General features: G+C 40.5%; 1 long non-coding RNA gene across 2 annotated transcripts in view; it reads right to left on the bottom strand.

Moving 5' to 3' along the window:
* The window catches only part of LOC129460177 (uncharacterized), a 255,643-nt gene that overhangs the window by 10,738 nt on the left and 220,915 nt on the right, over positions 1–23,990 (bottom strand). Inside the window, exons 1-2 of one of the 2 annotated variants that reach the window (XR_008650183.2) lie at positions 4,482–4,554; positions 2,753–2,895 (exon numbers count right to left, since the gene is read on the bottom strand). This is a non-coding gene — a long non-coding RNA (uncharacterized lncRNA). Of the gene's footprint in view, positions 1–2,752; positions 2,956–4,481; positions 4,555–23,990 lie in introns of those variants that run through there. The other variant, XR_010116593.1, reaches the window with a different exon arrangement.

Below are 23,990 nucleotides of genomic sequence, written 5' to 3'. Positions count from 1 at the left end.
TATATTACTATGGGAAAGGAAATGTGTTTTATTTGAACATAATTCAGGGGGCAGGTGTTTTCATTTACTTTCCTAATTCAAACAATGAATAGAACCCCTTTCTAATTATAGCGTACCTCCTGGCGTGTTTTGAGGAACCGCTCCTTGGAATTCCCAGTGGATATGAGATAGGGATAATTGAGCTGCCCAGCAGGTTTGGATTAACTTCCCTAAAGAACTTGCACGCTTTGCTCATTCTTACTGTTGAGTTGCTGTTGACTGGGCTGTGGAACTCAGTTAATGGGTCCCTTTGAACTGCACTTGTTTCGTCAGGTTATTAGTGCGGTGGAAAGTTGATTCATGCAGACTTCCAGGTGAGAGATGAGCTACAGAGTGGATGGTGGAGGAATGGGGAGATGAGATTTGAGGAGACAGGGAGCTTTCACGTAGCTTAAGTTAATTTTCCACTGCTCAAGAAGCAGAAAGTTTCCTAGGGCTTAAAGACATTTACCTTTGGGGTGACACAGGTACCCCAGAGTCAGAGAAGTAACTGACTTGAGCAGAGAGGAGAGTGGCTTGTTGGGAGCTATACCAAAACCCCAACTCTTTCCTGGGGCTGGTTGTGAGAGCAATAAAGCAGATGTGTTAGATGAAGGCACATCACAGTCCCCTGGTTCCAGGAACTGGTTTAATGTAATTACACTGTTTAAAAAAAAAAAAAAGTTACAGCCAACTGCAGGCAAGAAAAGCCAGAATTTACAACCTGTGTTCTCACACACACACACAATCAACACCTCCCATTAACTGTCTACCATAAATTTCCTGCGGATTCACCTCTAATCATCTGAAAGTGCAGTCAGGCTGACCTCAATTCTTTCATAAAAAAATGTCTGCCAGGAAACTCACTGGATGGCATCAGCACAGAAGCCTTGAGCTGAGTGGTCACTCATGATTTCTTTCTGCAATAGGGTGGTGATGGTGGGAGCCCAGTTAGATCTGATAGTGGGATCAGGGTATACCTGAGCTCTCAGCTCTGTGTACCTTTCCAGTCTGGCTCATGGAGACAGTAGTGAGTATGACAGTTCTGGCAGCCACTGGCCTTTGTTCAACATCAGCCCAGTGGAGCTCTTTGCTGAATTCAGAATTAACCAGGAAAGCCATGTAGCAAGCAATGAGTTTGACTAGGACAAGATTAGAAGCTTATTCAGAATGGCACCACAGTATTAATCAACTACAATTGTCATGCTGTCCGAGTTAGGTATAGTGGGTTTTAATAGCCTAGATGCGGTGAATCTATGGATTATTACAGTCAATGATTCTGTGGAATAACAAAAAAATTTTCCAATTAGATATGGACCAAGTTAATGTGAATCTGAGACACAATTAGGTATTTTCTTCTTACAAAGACAAAGCCAAGTGGAGATTTAAAGCTATTAATCAGTTCCACAGAACCCCAAATCCATAAAAACGACTTCATGGAAAGCTGAGCTGAAGGCTTTGTCCTGTGACCTTTGATGAGAAGCAAAGTCACTCTCCTCCTTGTCTGTCCAGTTCAGTTCCTGCTGCCAACATCAGCCAGTTGTCTGAAATGGGCACAGCTATTCGAGCTTCATTGGTGTGTGATGGGGCAGGTATTCCAGCATCTTCATCATTCTCAAGCTATATCAGAAACTCCCCTGGTGACCCATTCCTAACACTCAGGTTAACACAGATATTATAATGAATAACCTCTAGATCCTGAATCTATACCATCACCCCCATTCCTTTTAAACATGGCCCCACTATCTGTTGGGTTATAAAAGCAAGGGAAACCAGTGGCAGGTGTTGGAAATATGACTTTGATAGACCTGCCTCTGGATCTGAAAGGTCTGTTTACATCTCTCAAGCATAGAAGAAAGTGATTTTGTCCATCCAACTCATGATTTCACACGCCCACTTTCATTAACAGGAAAGAGAAAATATTACTTATTGTTAGTTATCTGGGATCTATTTCCCACAGTGCTCAATGCACTGCACACTGCACACTGGGAAGTTAGTGCTTAAAATTTCAGGATATACTAAAGCCGTTAGGTCACAGTATACTAATTCAGAGGATCATTGCTGTGTCAATGTCCTCTGCCCAAACAATGACGATAGTTATGTATGAGGCCATGTTTAGACGGAATAGGAGCAATGGTATATAGTCCCATCAAGCCTAGCTACCATTTCTCCTCTTTTAGAACCACAACTAACTTCTTCCTTCTATGTCATGAGCTACCCAATCACAATTACAATACAGCAATAGCAATATTGTAATCTTCAGTTTTTCTTAGTTGTGCTTTTTATTTCACAAAAATTTGAATTTGTTTATTTTGACACTGTTTTCCAGATTTAGAACTCTTTTGGGGAAATGAATTTCCCCAAAGGCTGGATTATGCAAGCGTTATTGTAGATTATTAATTACCATTGTATTGGTAGTGAACCAAGCTGACAAGCATGATGACATTAAAAATCAATTCTTAAATACATTTGATGATTGACAAACCAAATCATTGATAAGAAACCATTATAATTATTTTGAATAATTGTTGTTATAATCCAATAGTTTCATGTTGTGTTAGTTATCTATTTTTGCATAACAGTATTGTCATAATTTTAGCAGCTTAAAATAATACACATTTATTATTTCACAGTTTCTCTGAGTCAGGAATCTGGGTACAGCTTAGCTGTGTTGCCTGCTCCAGGGTCTGTCATGAGGCTATAACCAAGGTGTTGGGCAGGGCTAGAATCTCACCTGAAGCTTGACTGAGGAAGAATCTGCTTCAGCTTCAGTTTCTGGTGAGTTGTGGGTCTGAGGGATTCAGTTCCTTGCTGGCTGTTGACCAGAGGTCACCCTTAAGTATTCATCTTGTGGATCCCTTCATATAGCAGCTTACACTCAATCAGAAAGAGAAAGAGTTAATGGAGAGGGTCTACTAGCAAGATGGAAGTCATAATCTCATGTGACATAATAATGACAGTGACGTCATATCATCTTTGTCATAATTTACTGTTTAGAAGCAACTTACAAGTCCCATCTATACTCACAGAGAAGGGATCATACAATAGTATGAATACTAGCAAGGAAGGATAATCAGAGGGCTGTCCTAGATCTTTCCCCCATAAAAATATTCAGAAAGGACAAAATATTTGATCTCTTTAGGAAAACCCCCTTTAAAAGTTTAGGTCTACACATGAAGGAAAAGGATTAGTTAAAAATAAAAAGAAAAAAAGTTTAGGTCTAAACCATAAAGAAGGGAAAAAGCATATTGGTTGCAGGAGCTCAAAATATTTTTTTTTATTTAATCTGGAAGACATAGATTCAAGTTCAAGCCCTAAATAGATACTTCCTAGAACATAATTTTTCTCTAAGAGTAAGAAAGTAATAACTATACATGACTTATTCATCAGATGGAAGGAAAAGAAGAGAAATTAAGTAGTTATTCTTCGTAAAAAAAAAAAAAAGTAAGGCCAAAACAAGCCAGAATAATTCAATGCAACACATATTTATTGAGTATCTCCACAACTTGGACTCTACTATGTGCTATGGAGAGTGAGGAGATTGTGGGAACACAAAGGAAGAGAAAAGCAAATAATACGTATTATTTTTCTGCTCAAGTTGCATGTAACAAGAGCAAGCATTTATGTTGATTTCATACTATTCCAGAGAGAAATCTTCACCAACTTTACATGTGTCAGATTTATTTAACCTTCAAAACAACCCTATAAAGCAGGTGTTATTCTTCCCATGATGGTGGGAAGACTAATGGGAAGAGAGGTTAGTGACTTGCCCAATGGCACAAAGCCAGGAAGTGAAGCCGTGTGGCTCCAAAGTCCATGCTCTGCACCAACAGTCAGCAAACTACAACCTGTAGGTCAAATCTGGCCAGCTGCTGCGTATGTAAATAAAGTTGTATTGGAACACAACTGTGCCTATTTGATTCCATATTGTCTATGGCTGATTTTACAATACAATTGCAGAATTGAGAAGTTACCACTAGGGCCTGAAAAGTCTAAAATCTTTACAATTTGGGTGTCTACAGAATGATTTCCAACCCTTACTATGAACTATTACAGCATAGTGCCTCTTTGGAGACAAACAGGCATATTATACACCCAGAATTCTAAAGTGCAAGGTGAAGTCAGAACTACATATGTAAAGAGGTATAAAGAAAATGGGAGAATGTTACTGTGTCTTTTCTGGACACAATGGTGGTGAATGAGTGTGGGAAGCAGGGAAAGGATGAGAGGTTTAAGGTTCTCTGGGTATAAAGCTGGTGTAATTTCCTAAACAGTGGAAGCAAGAGCAGCCTAAGTAAAGACTAAAGATAGGTAGCTAGATTCAGCAGTTGGAGGGAAAAAGAACAGTTGGGATAAAATATTTATAACCTGTACTTACTACAAGTAACTATAATATTATGTTTTTATGCAAATAAAGTAATAAAGTGTAATTAAATATCTTGAGTTTCAATAGCCAATTTCACCTTTAAATTTCAACAGTCATATTGAAAGTAGTTTCTGTCAACCGAATTAGGCAAGTGGCAGGTAGAGATCATGTGTCATCTCAGACTCCAGGGTGCTGTACATATATGAAACAGTCATTGTGAGTTCTAAGAAACCTCAGGGGACATCACAGATAAGCTGACTACTTAAGCATGTTAGTCATCATGACATCCATCTGCACCTCCTTTGTTCAATTTCTTTAACTCTTGCTCCCGCGTAGACACTTTGTATTTATTCATCACTTAGCTAATTCATACCAAGGGGTTCAGCAAGGGAAGAGTCTTCTTCAAAGCATTTAGCACTGGATGAATATTCACTTTGATCTCCTGTTTCTTTAGTCATTTGCCAATGATAAGAACCGGATGGCAATGTAGAAATTCTGTCCTGTCTGGCACCACAGTTCCTGGTGGGTGTGACTGGTCCCACATAGAAATAATCACCCAGTGGGTATTTCATGAAAATGCAACTACTTCTCTGATAGTAAGCACAACATACAGATAAAGTTGAAAACGGAGAGTTTGATCAAATAAGGAGATATTTTACCCTTCTTCTCTAAAGCTTCAGAAATAGCTGAGATTTTCATAGGTAGAGCATGGCATGGCACAGGCTTGTCCAAAAGATTGAGAGGGGCCCAGCGCAGTGGCTCACACCTGTAATCCCAACACTTTGGGAAGCTGAGGCAGGCGGATCACTTGAGGTGAGGAGTTGGAGACCAGCCTGGCTAACGTGGTGTCACACCGTCCCTACTGAAAATACAAAAATTAGCAGGTGTGGTGGTGCACGCCTGTGATCCCAGCTACTCAGGAGGTGGAGGCAGGAGAATTGCTTGAACCCTGGAGGCAGAGGTTGCAGTGAGCTGAGATCATACCACTCTGCACTCCAGCTTGGGTGACAGAGCAAGACTCCGTCTCAAAAAAAAAAAAAAAAAAAAGATTGACAGGATTTCATGACTCTGATGCTCCCCTTGGTGATCATGACTGTGAAGTTTCACTGCTTGCTGAATTGTCATTACACAATGCCTGCCTTTTCAGTCTATTTTGCACTTACATTCATCTAATTTTAATTCTAATTTTATTTTTTTGGCACAATAGAGGTAAGTCAAATGGGGTTGCAGGTACTTGGATTCAATTGAAGATCAGAGCCTCATCTCCAAATGGAAAAATAAGTCTCTTGTGCATTTGCTGACCATAGGCATTTTGAAAGAGGCTCTTTACCTTGTCACATGCCCCCAGCTTTGTCTCAGCTGCACTCCCTTCCATTCCTGGTCACACATTTCTATTCTTTAAATATCATCCCATAACCAAAGAGAAGTTCCGATTATGCCTCAAAGCTGCAGATACAATTTTAACATCGGCTTTTAAAAAAGCCGATGTTAATAGAATTATTGTATAAGTGCTGTGATCTCACCTACCTTTCAGTTCTTCAGAGTTTCTGTCCATTTCACTTTAAAATGAGGGAAGGATGAGGTTTACCCCACCCCCCCCCCCCACCAAAAAAAAAGACTGAGTTAAATTTCTTATTAGAGTCTTGATTTTGGAGAACTTGATGAAGGCAGGAATCAGGAGAGTGAATGACCAACCCACCCAGTAAAACCCCCCTTTTTCTTTTAAAAATGGGATGTTAATGGTCTGTAGAAGGCATTAAATACAGAGCTTCTCCACTAGAAACAGAAGGCTGGGTTTTTTTCTGATTTGCATTTATCTCTCTCTTGCATAGATAAAGTCTAACTTTAATAAGAAGAAAATTCGTGCAAGTATAAAAGATATCGAAGAATATCATGAAACATCAGAAGGTGACTCCAAGGGCTGGGCATGGGTGAAAAGGGAATTAAAGCCCACAGAGGAGCAAGGCAGCTGCGGACTAGTCCGGAGACTCACTCTCTCAGACACAGTGCTTTTTAGTCTCAGGGTACAGCCTCAGCTCATAGAGCCCTGGTTTTCCCAAGAATAAAATTAGAGTCATATTTTCTGTTTAATTCCCAGACCTTACCAAAATATGCAAGCAAGAAAACTCCCTTTAGTTCATCTACCAAAAGCATGTGACACTTATGTATTATGATATTTCAAAGTATTGATCCCTTTCCCATAGGCACGTTTACGTGGATGTCTCCCTGTGAGAGGATCACACATCTCGGCCCTGTTGATATCATGTTACTTGCTCTGACCAATGAAGTAGAAGCAGAAATGAGGTGTGCTCCTTCTGAGCAGAGCAAGAACCCTCTCATCCTTGGCCATGCTCTCATTCTGTCTGCGAAGAGACAAGCAATGTTGGAATGGAGACCCTTACAACAGCCTAGGTCTCGGATGAAGACGTGCAGCTGACTTACAATAAGCATGTAACATGAGCAATAAATAAACCATTATTCTGTCAGCTGCTGAGAGTCTGAGGATGTTTGTTACTGTAGTATGCTGAGCCTAAGCTAACAGATACATATTGTTGGGGAAATTCTGAAGCCTATGAACAGGACCAGCAGAAGTCTATAGCATTTGTATTTGCCCTCATCCTATGCATTTTGATAAGTATTGTTTCTTCTTACCCACCCAGGTATATATTTATTCAATCCATCATTCAATAAATATTTCTTGTGTCTTGAGTGCTTGCCATGTGCATTCCATACTGCTAGGACATAGGAGTACGGTTTGAATGCAAAGATACAATATCTGCCTTGGGGAGCACACCACCTAGAGGAGAAGATGGACATTCAGCAAACAACGCTACAAATAAATGCAAAAGTACTAATTGTGAAACTACTATAGAGAAAAAAATAAAGGGCTCCATGAGAGATTGTAACAGGACACTTAAGTTAGATTGGGCTATCAGGAAGTTTGCACCGTGGATCAGAAGCACATCGTGAGGCTGAGTAGAAGCTGGCCTGAGAGGAGCACAATTGTTCCAGGCAGGAAGAGCAGTATGTGCAGATGCTCTGCAGTCAGAGACAATTGGGCATTTGAGAAACAGAAAGAAGGCCAATGTTGTCTGAGCATCATGAGTGGTGCTGGTGCGGGGAGAAGAAAAAGAAAGTGGAAAGGTAGATGGGGCAAGGTCACAGAAGGCCCTGGGGGGGACCACCCAGCCCAGTGTGCCCTAGAAAGTCCCAGCAATAATGCCCCCTTTCTCTCTCAAGGTACCTCTGTTGAGATAACAAAGTATGTGTCCACATTACTGATCAGACATTTAAAAGATTTTGGATTTTATGCTAAGAGCAATGGGAAGCCTTTGAAGGAGAGTGAGTGAAACAGAGCTGTATTTTTAAAAGATAACTGGCTGCTGTGTGGAAGACGGCAAGAGTGAACAAAACGGAGACCAACGTGGAGACTAAGGACATGGACCAGGAGGAAGAGTGCGGTGGAAATGGAGAGTAGTGGACAGATGGGAGCTGTATTTTTCTTTTTATTTATCTATTTTCTGAGATAGAGGTCTCGTTCTGTCAGCCAGGCTAAAGAGTAGTGGCATGATCATGACTCACTGTAGCCTCCACCTCCTGGGTTCCAATGATTCCCCCGCCTCAGCCTCCCAGAGTAGCTGGGACTACAGGTGTGTGCCACCATTCTTGGCTAATTTTTTTATTTTCATTTTTTGTAGATATAGGGTCTCATTATGCTGCACAGGGCAGTCTCAAACGCCGGGCCTCAAGCAATTCTCCCTCCACAGCCTCCCAAAGTACTGAGATTACAGGTGTAAGTCACCACACCCAACTCAGGAGCTATGTTTATACTAGTAAATCACCACTATGCTCTTCCATTGTTTTCCTTATTGCTGGCTGCAGGACCACAAGGTGAGCCTCCTCAGATGAAGAAGTGAACCACCAACTTTGTTTTCCATTATTCCTATGCCAAACCCCATTGCCTTCACCTTTAATTTATCTACCTTCCCATGAAAAAGAAACAAATGGCTTTATGTATAATATCAACATTTTACTTTTTATGGAGCACAAATTGGCTGCTTGCATCTTCACAACATTCTTCTTTCCTTGGCCCGATCTTCTTCCGTCCCATCAGAACACTTCCACGTTGTATTTCCTCTCTTCTACACTTTCCTTTTCTACTCTTAGAGAATAAAGAGAAAACAGAAAATAGTTTGTATATATAAGATCAAGAAATATATATATATAATATGTAAACAGTGTATTTTCCATTTAACATAGTTTATATTTTATCTAATAACATAACTACTCACAATGAATAATTTATCGATATAGTCTTTCCTCCTATTTATTGACCAGATTCCCATCAAACAATGTCAGAAAAGCTTGGTATTGAGAGATGCATAGGAAACCAGGTTAAGATTTATCTTTTAGGGAATGTGAAAACACCTTTCAGGTTTCAGTTTTTCTACCTGTCACAAAATGAGGCTTAACAGATCGTTTTCAAGGAATATCTAATTTCATCACTCTGTGATGCCATTCTAATAAATTAATCTGAAGTTTACCTCAAATTGCTCTAGAAGTAGTTGGAGCTCAAACACCAGACCTTAAAGACTCATGTCATCCAGTTACATCTCAAGTTTGCCCATTTTTACTGAAATGCGTATCATTTGTGAAAAAAATATGTCTCTCAAAGATACAGCAATCAAGTCAGAATGAAATATTCCAGTCCTTCACATTCAAGAAAGAAAAAGACCTTTCTTTGGCAGTAATCCCAAGCCATGAACAGGAGCTCACCAGAATCAACTTCAGGCTCATCCCAGTTGATCAAGGACAACTTATTTACATGAATATATTAAGACTTATGAAAGTCAGCCAATCAGTGGCAGCCACACATATCCAAAATCAACCAATCAGTGGCTGCCACACATATCCAAAATCAACCAATCAGCAAGAGCCTCACTCCAGTAGCCTTTCTTCCACAAGCGTCAGCCAGGTCAATCAATTCCTACACATTTCCATTAATGAAAGTTCATGAGTCCTTGGATGCCACCCTTCCCAAACTCTTTGTGAGATCAGTGGTTTATTTTGACCATAGAGACTGTGCCTTACAAGGGTATTGTCTCTTATTTTGCAAGAAATACATTTAAATACTGGTTCATGGCCTTTTCCTTCAAGAAATGGAATTTATGGGACTTCATTCAACAGTCTGGAATTTCTTCAAAATTACATATAATTCTGTTCTTAAACAGAGGCAATTTGTTAAATATGTAGCCAAGTGTAATATAAATGTTTTACTAATGAATGCAGCTATGAAGGCCTACATTTTAAATCCCGTTCAGAATAAGTATTCAAAGTTTAGACACGGAAAATGTAGAAACATTACTGAGAGGACAGAATTCTAGGAGTTTGGGAAATTTAGACCAGAGGCATGGCTTAGCTTTAAGCAGTTATTTGTCTATGAAAAGAAGGTGATCGGGTGGTCTGTTTCTATAGGGCAGGAAACACATGGAGCCTGAGAGTGTGGGAAGAAAAAAGAATCCAGGCAAGATGGGGTGCAAAATTTTGGAACATTCTTTTCTGATCTTAAGTATTCCTAGGCTCAGTCTCAGACATATGAATATTTTTATGCTGTTTTAATTTTCTATAATTATTTCCTCTTGTTTCCACTTCATTCTGCGGTAACATCCTTTCTGAAAACGTCAGCCTGCCCTAGCTCTGCTATAGAAGACAAGGGAAAAAGAGAAGGTGGGTGTTCAGTGAGTCTCCCCTGAAAACCAGTCCCCCAGGGGATGACCGGGGAGCTAAAAATTCAAGGGGATGTGAAAGTACTGTGAATTTAAAAAGCTATGAAATGACTTCCACCTTTCAAATTGGCAAGCTAAATATAATATTCCCAATAAGCAAATGTGTTAGGAAATGGTCACTCTTATGTTCTTCTGATACAAATACAAAATAATTCATTTTTTAGAGGACAATATTTTTGATGTTATAATATCATAATATTTATCAAAAAGGCTTAGAACATGCATAAGGTTTGAGGTAGTGCCGGAACCCATGATAGATATGGATGAGGTATAGGTAGAAGGGCCTTCTGATATAGAATAAGGATTGGGAGGACGTACTTCCCAATGTTAACAGTGCTTATATCCAGTTTGTGGATTTAGTGTGAGTTTTTATATCTTCTTCTTTTTAGTTAATGGTTTCTAAATTGTTGAGAATTTGTTTTTTGTGGTAAGGAGGGAAATATACTTAAGAAAAAATAGAGGGAAACTATGTCCCTTCCAGTCTCCTTTTCCTCGCGGGTAACATTTCCGTCTCTTGACAGTGGGCTTCCCTGTCATATTGATGCTAGGGGAGTAACCTTAACATTGGGAGTTCGATGTCAGATAGGAGGTGAGGGGTTTCCATGGGAGCAGACAGGTAAGAGAATTAGAGTTGGGCAATTTGAGCCTTCTTGTGGCCTTACTATGTAATGTGCTTGTAACTGGTCAGGTATTATTCTGTAGAAAACACCCATTGAGTTCGTCAACCTACAGAGATTCTCCAAGAACTCAAGACCAAAGAGTTAAGAGGGCACATGACATTCACCCAAGGCCCAGGGTCACTTTCCATTTGGCTCGCAGCCTGCTTTCCTTCAGACTTTTTCTGAGGCCTTTCAGCCTAGGGTCCGTAGACCAGTGCCACTTCCATGGCTGGGTTAACTTCCTCTCCAGTTGGGTGTTTTTCTTTGCTGCTGTTTCCTTGATTCTGTCTTATTCCCGAGGACTCATTAAGCCACATATGCAAACCAGATCTAAGGGGCTGTGCAGCTGCAGAGGCCCATTGATATTTAGTGGTGAACAAATCTCTACGTTTTTAAAACTCAGCTGTTTGAAATGTGCTGAATGCAAAAATCATTGGTGAGTTACAATATGTTAAATGACTCTAATTAAATGCCTTATATTATGGCACAGTTCATGATATTTTATTGCGGAAATGATAGCTGGAGCACCTAGAGTGGGGAACACTATATTCTTTGTCCCTTTATATTGGAAAGAATGATTCAAAGACAACTTTGAAAGATAATTGTTATAGGAATAGTTTCACCATTTGAATTCTGCTAGCCTCTTTATAACCTTTAGTAAATAATTTTTGTACAATATTGTCCACTGTCATCATGCTTTCCATCTATTTAACAGAAGAATAGGGAGAAAATTATATTTAAACAAAATTTCCAGCAGATAATAGTTTCTAGATAACTGGTCTGTTGTTGTTTTTCTAATTCGGGTTTTGTCTTTTTTTTCATAAAGCAGTTGTGAAAACAAGACATGAAATACAAAACCCTCATGAATTCAGCCTAAAATGAGCAGCTTGGGAGAAAAACTTCTCAACCCATTCCTAGAAGCACACTTAAACTTTCTTATTAAATAAAAACTCTGGGAATTTCCCAAGATCTCTCATTAGTATTTCTCTATGTTGTACCTGGAAACCTCTATTTAATACAAACTGTTCTCTTTCCCTTGTGCATAACTCTGAGTTTGACTCTATTCCTGCTAAAAATCTATGTTGGAGGACTAGTTCTCTATCATTTCCATAAGTGGTTGAATGACATTTTCAGCGTATTCTTAAATACAAATCTTAGGATTGATATTTGCCTTTTAGCTCAGCCAACTTGTAATATTCTATTAAAACCTAATTTATGAACCTGATTTGACAAAATTTATAGTGCAGCCAATTTTTCAGATTGTCTAGGTATCCTGCTTGAGCAAGGACCGTAGCATTGAGCTATTGTGGATGATAAATAGTCTGGATTTCAATCCTGTTGCTGCCATTGACATTCCGAATGAATCTTTTTATCTTTGTGTTCTCAAGGAGAAAGCATGGCTCGTAAAGGCAAACTTGTCCTCAAGGATACAGAAAGAATAAACATAATCATTGTAAAATGCTTTATAAATAGACAGTGAAATGGCTTACTACATCCTGAAATTGATATTTCATTTTTAATTCCAGAATGGAAGCCAAAAACTTTTGTCTCAATTGAGAAAACTGGTTCCATACCTCACTTATGGCAGTGGTTCTCCACTTCAATTTCACTGAAGATGTACAGTTGCCCAGGCCTCACACTGAATCAGAGTACTTGGGGGTGGGTTATGGGCACCTCAGTGTGTGATTCTTTCATCTTCTTTCAAGGGAAATGAAGAGTCATTGTCCAACCACAATCGGCCTTGAAGGGTGCTAGTGTTTCACTGAGCTCTCTCATTTAGTCTTCAAACAATACTGTTAGGCTTATTTTACAGGTGAGGAAATAGAGATTTAGGATGCAGCCACTTCAGCTTGCCAAGGCCACAGTTTCCAAATGCAAAGCGAGAAAGAATATAACAAGGTTTGTTCCTCTGCTATTCTGCCTCTAAAAGTGAGTGTTTACAAATTTGGCAAAGAAAAAGAAATTGGCAAAGAATTGGAAGGAAGCAGCAGTGTCTTAATATCAACACCAGTTCCATCTGCTGTTTTCACCTGAGTTTCCAGAGCTTATGAACCGGCAGGGAGTATTCCAGGAGGTGCAGTCCCTTGATTGACGGTCAGTGACTCAGGTTCCCACCACCGCTTATCTTTGCTGCCTTCTGTAGCTCTGTGTAGACAAGCTCAAGGCTCATAACAGATGCCATTTGAACATAGAGTTCTGTTTAAGCAAGATATTTCTGTGTGTGGCCAATAGTAACAATGATTTGCTGATCTGGTTTCAAAAAATTCTACTAAAATGAAAATCCCATAGAACAGATGGACTCCTAAGTCTCTGTCCACAATGGAGTAAATATTTATAACAAAAAGTTTGTTTTGATGCTTAAATTTGTGCTGTGACTGCACTTGAAGGCAGTGAGAGATTTTTTTCCAAAAGGCATTTATTCACTTTTGAAAAAGATGTATCTGTGCTTGTTGGTTTAATCACAAGTCTTCCCAGAGAGAGGAAGACAGGTGTCAGCAGGGGCCAACAGGTATGGGGCAGAGCGAGCCAAAGGTGAAGCTTGTGTACAAGGGGAAAGGTCATATCAATGAGAAAAAGTCTTAACTGGAGAACAATGCTGCACAATGGAAAGGCATGAGCTTTGTAATTTAAAAATCTGGGTTCAAATCCTGACTTTGCCTTACATAAAAAATTATTTATTTAATGAGTTTTAGTCCTGTGCCAGATACTGTGTTAGGCATCAGGGATGCGGAGATCAGTGAGGAATAGTTTCTGTGAGCACACAAAGATTTAAAAATGTTTGATGGCTAAGCACAATGACAATGACCTACATTCATTAGTAGGGAGGCACAGAAAGGGAACATCTAAAAAGTCAAAGGGAGGTGGCAGCCAGGAAGCTTTGCTAACCACTGGAGACTTTGGGTGAGTTACTTAATTTTTTCAAGCTGATAAAATCTATCTTGCTGGATTGTTATGAGGATTAAATTAAATAAGCTATATACAAGGTCTACCATGGGACCAGGTAAATAGAATTTCTGTAAGTAGTTATAGTATTAATAATGATGATTGTGATGATAAAGATGATGTTGACATTAAGGAGAAATGGGTCAAAGAACAAGCAGCTCTGGAAGTGGCTGGAAGAGCCAGCTGCTTTGATGTTCTAAAATTAGGTTAATTATCCATTATCCCTCCTCTATGTACTGAGCATGCTGCACTGAAGGGCTGTTTCATGCTATTAAGTTAGGACAGGGAGCACACCCTCCTTATGTACTATTGTATTCTCAGGACTAGCCCTGAGCTTAAAGCATGGAAGTCACTACAAACCTGCTTATGGATGGAAGAGAGTGAATGAGAAAGAAAAGATGGAAAGAGAAACAGATGAACAGAAGAAGAGAGAAGTCAGGTGAAATCATTGTTCAAGGACGTTATGTTCTGCTGCCCCCCCGACTCCATTTCATGTTTTCCAGAAATGCCTTCCATGATCAAACTCATCATTCCATTGTTCATCACTCTCTGACCCGGCACCCTGCACAGTCTCAGACCTCATTTCCTTTTTATCTTTCTTTTCTTTCCTTCCTAGAGGGTTGAAATTCTAGCCATGCCACATACTGAGCTGTACGGTCTGATGTAAGTTTTTAATACTTTTAAGTTAAGTGAGGATGATTGAAGTCCAGCTAAATATGGCATATTGAAACATACATTTAGTCTACTTCTTCCTAAAATGTTATAATTATAGTGAACAAGTTTTTTTTTTTTTTTTAAATGGGAGTGGTGATAAATTCAAAAGGACAAAGATGACAATGGGGAAGAGTGGTTAAACATCTTTGAAAGTTGGAAAGCTCATGGAATGAAGGTAAGTGGTTGAAACCTCAGACTGCAAGAGGGGAAACCAATAATGAGCAAGCTGACCCATTACATTGGCCTGCAGAAATGTGCAGAAATTGATCCATTACACTGACCTGCAGAAATGCTCAGAAATTGCAGGTACTTGGAATTTCTGAAGACAAAGGTATGGATGAGGCTTTATTTTTTTTTTTAAGGAGGATTTATTGAATGTCTATAAAGATAACCAAAGATTTCCTTCTTGGTCTGTGCCACCAGGCTGCTGCCCTCCAATACCCTAACTGAAATCTGGAGGTTTCTTCTCTAGAGAGCCTGACCAATGATGTTCTAGGCTTGGAACACCAGGAATAACCAAGCTTGGGAATACAGCACCATGCTAAAACTAGAAGGAATAAATGGAAGTCTATATATTGTAGTGTGACACTCCCCTAATCCTTCTCCCCCAGTCTCTCAATGGCGAGGCTCTTACCACCAGAAAGTGATTATAGGATTCCTCTCAGGGAAACTCAGCCAAAGAAAAAAAGTTCTACAGACAGTGATTCAGGATTTCTCCAGCAAAATTGCCTAAGAGAAAGGCATATTCAATCTAGAATTCCATATTTAAACTATCACTCAAGTGTAGGAGTAGAATGAAAATATTTTCAGACATTCAAGGTCTCAAAAAACTACCCCATGAACCTGTTCTGAGTTAGCCACTGGATGTCTTTCCACAATAGCAAAAGACAGATGGTAGGGAAAGCAAAGAAAAATGAAGACAGAAATACAGTTAACCCTTGAACACTGAAGAGTTAGGGGCATGAATCCCTCACACAGCTAAAAATTCACATATAACTTTTGACTCCCCCAAAACCTAACTACTAATAGCCTACTATTAACTTGAAGCCTTGCCAATAATATAAACAGTAGATTAACACATATCTTGAACTGTATATGTACTATATGTTGTATGCTTACAATGACGTAAGCTAGAGAAAAGAAATGCTATTAAGAACATGATAAAGAAGAGAAAATATACTGACTATACATTAAGTGGAAATGAATGATCATAAAGTCTTCATCTTTGTCATCTTCATGTTGAGTAGCTGAGGAGTAGGAAGAGAAGGGGCTGGTCTTCTTGCCTCAAGGGTGGCAGGAGTGGAAGAAAATTCATGTGTAAGTGGACTTATGCAGTTCAAACCCATGTTGTTCAAGGGTCAACCATAGTGGTTTTAATACAGAAGGAAAGGTGAAGGATGGTGGTAAAAGATGTCTCAAGCTGATAGCTGTGCATCAGGGTTGGAATGGCCAATGTGGATTATAGGAGGATGTTGGGCTTCCTCCTATAATGGGTCGGAATGTTTCCTAATGTTTTTAAAAAGGGAAACTGATAATATTGTCTTCTGTATTGTAATATATTGGGTGCAGACTTACTGTTGTATTAGAAATGAATTAGTGATAAGTCTATAGAAAAGTAAGCCAAGTCATGTTAGTATTAACTCCACAGGGGGAAAACATTTCAAAAGAAAGAAGCAAAATGATTATATGCTATGTGACTCAGGTATAGATGATATTATATGCATATAAATAATATAAACATTGCCTATTCTGTTAACCAGAAATGGTGATATAACTACTATACCAGGAGAATATAGGTGAAAGGAGGAGTGAATAGAGTGGGGGGAGTGGAGGAGGTAGAGCTAAACCCTTATTGTCCACTGTAAAAAAATCACTAAATGAAAGTGAATGCGTAAAGCTGAAAAGTCAACAAATCACAGTATAAGGAGAATATTTAGAAAAATGGGGGAAATGCCAGAAGAAACAGCTAAAGTGTTTGAAAAGAATTATTTCATTTGAGCAGAAATTACAGAAGACAAGGAACAAGTCTATATATGTATTATTTAAATGAATATCAAATGTATCTTGCACAAAGTTCCTAGCCATTGCACAGCACACAATAGGAACTTGACAAGTGGTTATAATTGATGCTTGGTCATAGAAACCTCAGCCTGAAGTTGATTCTGTTGACGGCTGCCCACAGACCCTCTGGAAGAACTCAGAGAAGCTGGGAGTGAAGGTAGGCAGAGATCCAGGGGAAAAAAGAATCATTATTAATAGATTTCCACTTTGGTTTTTAAAATATGATAGTGTAACTGAATATATGTTTAAAATATAGAACATAAATACACACAGCTATGACATAAAGAATAAACACATTCCCTCCTATCTGGTGCTCAGTGAATTTACCTGCTCTAAATATAGGGGACTTTGGTAGAAAAGAGAAGTCTATTTTGTTTGTTTTATTTGCATAAATTTAAAGGGTATAAATGCTGTTATGTAACATGGATATGTTGCATAATGCTGTAGTCTGTGCTTTTAGTGTAACTATCCCAAGTAATGTACATTGTACCTATTAAGTAATTCATCACCCCTCACCCCCCACCCTTCTGAGTCTCCAGCTCACTATTCCTCCCTCTATTTCCATGTGTACACATTACTGAGCTTCCACTTATAAGTGAGAACATGCGATATTTGGCTTTCTGTTTCTGAGTTGTTTCATTTAAGACAATGGCTACCAGTTCTATCCATGTTGCTGCAAAAGATATGATTTCACTTTTTTTGATGGCTGAGTAGTATTCCATGGTGTATATGTACCACGTTCATTTTATCTAATCATACACTAATGGACACTTGGGTGGATTCCATATCTTTGTTATTGTAAATTATGCTGTGATAAACACACAAGTGCAGGCATCTTTTTTATATAACTGTTTTTCCCTTTAGTTAAATACCCAGTAGTGGGATTGCTGGATTGAAGTGTAGTTTTATTTTTAGTTCTTCGAGAAACCTCCATCCTGTTTTCCGTAGAAGCTGTATCATTTACATCCCCACCTGCAGTATATAAGCGTTCCCCTTTCTCCACACCAGTGCCATCATCTTTCTGAAGGATCAGTTGCTTCCTTCAGACTTGAATTAAAAGCCATTGTTATAGCAGTCAAGTAGGGTCCACTGGAAACCAAAGTGAAGAAAGAAGTCTTATCCATTAGGATGGAGATTCTTACATATTTTTTTTTCTCCTGAAGTTTCAAGAGCTTGAAGCTATAATAAGACATAGAGGGGAACTAGGCTGCCTCTGCCATGGAACTCTTCTCTCCCAGGGTGATCAGAAGCTGATCCTCCTTGTCATTCTGCCTCCTTGATAAGCTAAAAATCAAAAACAAAAACAACTCCTGTTACTACTATTGCTACCATTATCACTATTACTTTTTCCACAAATTTAATCTGTTCTGTACTCCCACAATGCACATACAAGCCAAGAGTTTTGTTTGGAAAGAAAATAACATCTGCAAGAGCAAGACAAGAAAGCAAATATTAAGTAAAATGGAACTTGCAATGTAGTAGGGAGCTTTCTGCTCAGATTTATAACATCAAAGCAAGGCATTCCGGTTGATGTGTTACTTGTTATTCTAAGGCCTATTCTTCACTCGCCGGGAGAGGTGTTGAAACATGACACAGAGTCACGCTGTGCCAATGACCAGCAGAGAAAATGAAAGCTGTAGCCTCAAGATGGTACCTTCTGAAGACCTTCTGCAGGTCTTCATCAGCCAGTCTACAGAATCAGAGTGAGCACACGTGATTTTAACTGTCGTAAGCTCTGGGCTGGGGTTGGAACACTTGCATCTTTCTCCTAGCTCTGCCCTCAGAAATGTGCGTCTTTGCAGAAGTCATGTCTCTGAAAGCTGAATCTTACAAGTCAGAACATGCGACTGTGGGCTCTCATGTCCTTATCAGTGAAGGGAGATAGTTGGACGCTCTGTGAGTTTCAACTTCCTTCCTGTTCCGCCCCTGCCCTTCAATCCAAACCAACAAGGAGAGGCCAAAAACAGGGGTCCGGGTCAAACATAGGTGGATCCTGGCCCAGCTCCAGCTTGTCTTGTAACCTTTGGAAGCTCTCTGCCTCTCTAAACCTTAATTTCCTTCTCTTTAAGGGGTCACGACAACAGTTATTTTCCCATAGTGCCCTTATGGAATTAAATGTGATAATAGAGGCATAGGGTGGCCACACTGCCTGGCACAGAGTAAGTTTTAGTAAGTTTCAACAAACTTGATGTTCATGCATTTCTTCATTTCTTTTATGCCAGCAGAGGCCATGGAGGAAGAGGGGCTGGTGAGGGCTGCCTCAGAAGTGTTACCTCGTGGACTTATGGCTACTAGTTTGCTGAATCCTCTGGGGAGGAGCTGGGCGGGGGAGTGAGCGTGGGCATCATCGGGGCAAAACTCCCCTACCTGAAAAGATAGAACCACAGAAAAACAGTGCTGATGTGGACTGCACGTTCTACAAAGACAGCCTAGATGGTTAAGCAACCTGGTGGCCTGCTCTGGGGGAGCCTGGAGGAGATGAGATGAACCGCTCACAGCTGTAAATACGCATTCCGCCCCTAGAGCTGCTGGCAAGGGCTACACACACACATACACACATGCACACATGTTCACACACATGCTCTCACACATACCCACACACACACTCACATACACAAGCTTACTCATACACTCACACACATGCTCACACACACACATATCCTCCCCCCACGTGTTCACACACTCACACACACATGCCCTCTGTCCCAAACACATACGCTCACACATACACACAGGCTCAACCACACATGCTCACATACACACTCATACATGGCTCACCAACACATGCCCTCTCCCACGTGCAAACATGCTGTCACACACATGCCCATACACGCTCACACACACATTTTCACACCCACCATTTGGCACATTCACATGCTCATACACATTCACACCACACATGCCCTCCCCTACACACATAAATGCTCACGCCCTCACATAATGCTGTCACACACATTAACACCGTTAACACGCATGCTCACACACACTGGGAGACACATGTGCTCATGGTTGGAGCTCTAGCCAGGCTGGACTCATCTGGTTGCTGGTTCCGGCAAAGTTACAGTCACGTTCATTATTCATAAACTATAGTAAATGTCCACGCTGCTTTACAATGGATGAGGCTGATCTGAATAATAACAATAACCAGACAAAAAGGCCACATTCTTGCCCCGAGGAACTTACAGTTTAAACCCTGACTCATTAAGACTGAGGCTGGACCTGTGCTAGCCTCCTTGCACCTAGAAATGATCTCTCTATGTACTATAAACTCTTAGCAGAGTGGTGCAGGGCAGTTGTGTACAGCTTTTCTAGGAGGATGTTGAAGTTTTATAAGCAGAGGCTAAAGTTATGAGGCTATTGCTATCTTAGTTAAAAAAAAAAAAAAAAAAAGCCAGGCGCAGTGGCTCACGCCTATAATCCCAGCATTTTGGGAGGCTGAGGCAGGTGGATTATGAGGTCAGGAGATCAAGACCATCCTGGCTAACACGGTGAAGCCCTGTCTTTACTAAAAACACAAAAAATTAGCTTGGCGTAGTGGCAGGTGCTTGTAGTCCCAGCTACTCGGGAGGCTGAGGCAGGAGAATGGCGTGAACCCAGGACAGGGAGCTTGCAGTGAGCTGAGATCGGCCATTGCACTCCAGCCTGGGTGACAGTGAGACTCTGTCTCAAAAAAAAAAAAAAAAAGGAAGTTTTAGAGAAAATAGATGTGGCCCAGTGCTAAATGTTCTCTGGCATCTGGGAACTTTCATCCAGTCTAGAAATTCATGGCTTCTAGGCGTCTCCTTTCAGGAATGAGAATGGCTAAAGACAGAGCATGGCTATGGGCCAGGCAGGTCCACACATGCTGCACGGTCTCCTCTGTTTCTTAGAAAAACTCTGTGAGTTAGGCAGGCCCCATTCTCCGGGCCATGGAGCGGTGCCCTGCATGCCCAAGATCATAGCAGGTGGCAAAGCTTTAACCGGAGCCCCCTGCTCCAAAGCCCTCCCAGTACGCCATGCTACTGCCTCGTCCTTGGACTATATAGTACAATTGCAAATATTCGTCTTTTTCTTGTTCTTCCAGTTCATCTACTTGCTCACTCAAATCCAACAGGAAAACTATAAGGAGGTACTGCAGTTGAGTCAGGGAAGACATTCAACACAGTCAATATACATTATTATCAGCTCTGCTGACAGAAGGGAAACCGAGTGCCCTCCCAGGCTACACTGGGCTGATTCACCCAGTGTGAAAGTACGCATGGCTGAGATGATCATTCCAGGGTCAGTCTTAGAGGGTCAGGAGGGGTTGGAGGAAAAGGGCAGTTAGCCTGACTCTACATTATTGCTTAGTGCAAATGATACATTATTGCTTACAGCAAATGATAACATCAACAAACACACTTATTGATTGACTGATGGACTACCCTCAGCCAGTCCCTGCAAGTGTGTATAACACTTATCTCCAAAAAGAGCTGTCCAAGCCGGGCACAGTGGCTCATGTCTGTAGTCCCAGCTGCTCAGGAGGCTGAGACGGGAGGATTGCTTGAAGCCAGGAGTTCGAGGCCAGCCTGGGCAACATAGACAGACTCTGTCTCAAAATAAATAAACACAATAAAAAAGTGATTTTTTTTTTTTAAAGAGCTGTTTCCAGGTGGTGGATGGATCAGAAGCATAGGCAGAGTTCAAGCTTGCTTGGGAGGCACAGTTTTGGGAGTTACAACACCTCAGTCCCCAAATAAACATTCTTCTGCTGGCTCATCCCTGAACTTCCACTCTCTGAGCTCCCTGACTTTAGCCTCGTTCATTCACATTGCTGATTTGGATGGTACCCCATGGCAGGCCCGAGGCTGGGCTGGGGATATGGGTAGGGAGGTGAGAGTCTGCCCACTGTCCCAGGAGAGAGACAGCAATGGAAGCATAAGAGTGAGCTGGGGAGGCAGCAAGGGTGGAAATGTGCAGGAGGAAGGGAGTTGTCAGCAGACACGTGTATGAGCTCAGCCTGAAATGGGCTCAGAGGATGAAGCCAGGCGGGGAGCCAGGTCCCAAGACTCTGCTCTACTGGGCGGAGGATTCTGGAAGGGGAAGATGTTGCACAAGGGAGTGATATCATTGCATTCGTATGTTAAAATGCAAATGAGGACGAAATTGAGGAGATTGGACTATGTAATCTATTATGTCACTTCTATTCTAATGTGATAAACATCCCTAGAAGGGTAATGATTTTGAAACAAGTTATGTATTCTTTGGAGTGAATAAGGGATCTAGTCTTTATAAAAAGGACTAGTTTTGATATCCAGAGAGGAAGAATAACAAAACAGGTGTGAGCACCTAAGAGAAGTGGAAAAGGGAGGAGATGAGGGGAAAAAAGGTGGAAATTGTGTAGGAGAAACACGTGACTGTCTTACTACCATCTGGCCAGCCCTGGTAACAAGAGGGACATAAATTATATAAACTCATTAGTTTTACTTTAGCAGAAATAATTATTTTATGAATTTAAAACCCAATTTTAATCAAAAATACAGTATTATAACAGTGGCAGTAATAGACACTGGACACTACTAGAAAGAGGAGGTGGGAGGGGGAAGGGTATTGGGTACTGTGCTCAGTACCTGGGTGATAAGATCAGTCATACCCCAAACCGCCACATCATGCAATACACTTAGGTAACAAAGCTGCACATGTACCCCCTGAATCTAAAATAAAAGGTGAAATAAACAAATAATAACATATATTTAAAAAATATTTATAGTGGAATTAGTCCTACATGAAAGATAAAATTTGAAGGAAGTTTTTGTACTTTTGGTTTAGTATAGTCCCCTCAAGAAATTATTGAAGTTGAATTTACTCATACAGTTAGTTGAAGGGCAGTTAAAGTCTGTCAAGCAATCGTCAGCCACCCTATAACTGTTTCTGGTGTCGGCTTCTGAACGTTTTGGTTTGTATGGGAAGTACAGCCCTAACATGGCAGAGGAAAAGTATGAGTCCGCGAATTTTCACCAAGTGTGTACCACGCAGCAGGCATCATGGCAGTTCCGGAGGACGGGGCGCTGAGCAAGAGAGGGATAGCCTGAAACCTTCTGGCTCTCAAATTCCAGTTAGGGAAATTGAATAACTCAATTAAATAAAAAGGCGAGTAGAATCCCCAAAATTGTGAAAGAAAAGCTAAGGGACGGTTTAACAGGTAACAGGACGCATCGACACCAATTTCACATAAGGAGGTGAAGAAAGCCTTCAAAAGGAAATGGTATTTAAGCTGAGAACCGGACTGAAAAAAGAACCAGCTTGGTAGTGGGAGAAAAAGTGGTCTGAGCAGAGAAAAAGCTTGTGTAAAGCAACGCCATGGTGGCTGAGCTTGGGAGAGGCAGGAGGTACAGAAGGAGGTCAGAGGAAGAAAGCCATCGAAACCGTGGAAGATGAAAGCCAATTCGTAAGTGTGAAGAGTTGGCCTTCACCCCAGCAGGCTTGCTGTGAAGGGGATCTTCAGTTCTCTGATAACAGTATGGAGTCTGTTGTTTACAGTGTGGAGTCTGTTGTTTACATGACTGTACGCATCTGAAAACTCATCAGTTAACACAAAAGACCATCCCCCATGGTAAAATATTCCTTAACACTGTCTTAAGTAATTTGGAAAAACAAACAAATGGGAAATGCTGAGAATTAATTCTTAGTGGGCCAATCAATATTCCATTATGATTGTATAGCGAGAGCAGGAGAACAAAAAATTCTGCGGGAAAAAAATAAACAAGCATGCACAGGAAATTTGGATGAAATGACAGATCTGTCCTATTATTTCCTGTAAATTGATGACATTGCAACTGAATTTAATTTTGTCTTCAGAGATGAAGGAATCCTGGAGTCTTTTTCCTTTTCTTAAAAAGAAAGAGAAACCCACTCTCAGGTTCCAGATTGCTCACCCTTAGGGAAATGTTACTGAACTGCCAGGAGGAAGGAGCTTCCAAGGAAATAAGTAGAGCGTAAACTGCCCCTGAAGTATGGATGTCTTTCTACATCCGACATTCAGAAAAGGAGCTCTCAAATTGTGTGTGGGAATAAAAATAGGCTTCAGTTATCAGTTTGAGGTGCATAGAAATGAAAGAACTCTCTTTGATACCTTGTAATTTTACTCTACATTTTCCTCACTTCCCAAAAATCAAAGCAGCCAACCCATTACCATCTGAACTGCTTAACTGGCTAGAGGGGTTAACAGTTTTAGGGAGTATATTAGTCCCCATTTAGTATCTGAGTCATTGCTTTCCTAAGGCTCAAAGCCATAACCTTGCAACCAGGTCATGGTGAACGCTGGCACTTTAAGGCTTCTTTTAGATCACACAGTATTGAAAATGACCTTCATTTTCACTCTGATATAGCCACAAAATTGGAAGCCAAGTGGCATTCCATATGAATTATTAGAAGGTCACCTGAAGAAAAATTTTTAACATTCTTCCTCCAAAACGTTTCCTCTGA

This window comes from Symphalangus syndactylus, chromosome 1 (assembly GCF_028878055.3).
Source record: "Symphalangus syndactylus isolate Jambi chromosome 1, NHGRI_mSymSyn1-v2.1_pri, whole genome shotgun sequence".
NCBI classification, from domain to species: Eukaryota; Metazoa; Chordata; class Mammalia; order Primates; family Hylobatidae; genus Symphalangus; species Symphalangus syndactylus.
The sequence above is the reverse complement of the archived record's forward strand: the minus strand, read 5'-3'. Positions and strand labels throughout refer to the sequence as shown.